This window comes from Paramisgurnus dabryanus, unplaced genomic scaffold (genome assembly GCF_030506205.2).
Source record: "Paramisgurnus dabryanus unplaced genomic scaffold, PD_genome_1.1 h2tg000221l_1_51862__unordered_in_group9, whole genome shotgun sequence".
Lineage (NCBI taxonomy): Eukaryota > Metazoa > Chordata > Actinopteri > Cypriniformes > Cobitidae > Paramisgurnus > Paramisgurnus dabryanus.
The window spans coordinates 25,001-26,590 of NW_027394123.1; positions in this window are offsets into that span (position 1 = coordinate 25,001).

Here is a 1,590-nt window from a genome sequence, read left to right on the forward strand (position 1 = left end):
GACGCGCTAACGTCGGCCGGGCGGAGGCCTGCCCCAGGCGCAGTTCGATTTCCAGAATCTCAGGGCCATGACACACAAAGCGTATCCGGGCGTCACCCCGTAACGGGTCATTAAGGCTGAGACGTGGGCGGCCCTGTCCCGCCCGGGGTTTCGTTTAGCGGCCGACGCCGGTTCGTTTTGCGGCCGAACGACGCCGGTTCGTTTAGCGGCCGAACGAAGCCGGCTCGTTTAACGGCCGAGGCCAGCCGGGTTCGTCCCTTCCTTGGATGATTTACCATTCGTAATAAGAATCGTCACTACCTCAGTGCAGAGGGACTTTTTCGAGGCATTTGTGTCCGCTCGAGAGGCCTCTCGCTGGGCTCGAGAGGTCCTGGGATCCGGTAGCCTATCACCTTGGAGAGTCAGCGAGGTGCTCTTCCCTATATACCCGATGGCACCTGTTCGGGCCACCGTCCCCTGCTGGACGGGGCCCGGCTCTGTACCGCCCCAGACAGAGCGCCTTCGTCGGTCACGAAGGCAGGGTCGTGGACCCTGGAAGCGCACGAGCCACCCGACTCGGCTTCCATAGCGGCTGGCGGCCCTGGCCCGCCCGAGACGAAGCGCCTTCGTCGGTCAGACAGATAGGGTCGAGGACCCTGGAAGTGCGAGAGCCACCCGACTCGACTTCCACGGCGGCCCGGAGGCCGGGCCCGTCCCCGTCCGTGCCCGGGGACGGGGCACCTTCGTCGGTCAAACGCGTTGGTCTTGGACCCTGGAAGTGCACGAGCCACCCGACTCGACTTCCATAGCGGTCGGCGGCCCCGTACCGCCCCAGACAGAGCACCTTCGTCGGTCACGAAGAGAGGGTCTTGGACCCTGGAAGTGCACGAGCCACCCGACTCGACTTCCATAGCGGTCGGCGGCCCTGTCCCGCCCCAGACGATGCACCTTCGTCTGTCACACAGATAGGGTCTTGGACCCTGGAAGCCGTCCCCCTCGACTTCCGTAACGGTCGGCGGCCCTGTCCCGCCGCAGACGGGTCACCACTCCGTCTGTCTGTAGGGTCTTGGACCCTGGAAGCCGCCCCACTCGACTTCCATCGCGGTCGGCGGCCCTGGCCCGCCGCAGACGGGTCGCCACTCCGTCTGTCTGTAGGGTCTTGGACCCTGGAAGCCGCCCCACTCGACTTCCATCGCGGTCGGCGGCCCTGGCCCGCCGCAGACGGGTCGCCACTCCGTCTGTCTGTAGGGTCTTGGACCCCGGAAGCCGCCTCACTCGACTTCCATCGCGGTCGGCGGCCCTGTCCCGCCGCAGACGGTGTGCCACTCCGTCTGTCACACAGATACATAAGGGTGTCTCGGAACCCCGGACGCCGACCGAGACGAAACGCGTGGGGTCGGTGCGCCCGAGAGGGTAGGGTGCCCCGGGGCCGGCCGCTCGCCCGACCGGCTTCCGGGACTCCTTGACCGCTCGGGAGACCTATCCACGCGCCGCGTCCCGACCGGCGGCCGGGGGCCCTCGACCGCCACACGCGTACCGACGACCGGGGGGTTTCCGTTTTACGGCCGACGCCGAGATCCTTCGACGGTTCCAACATGGGTTGTTACGCTT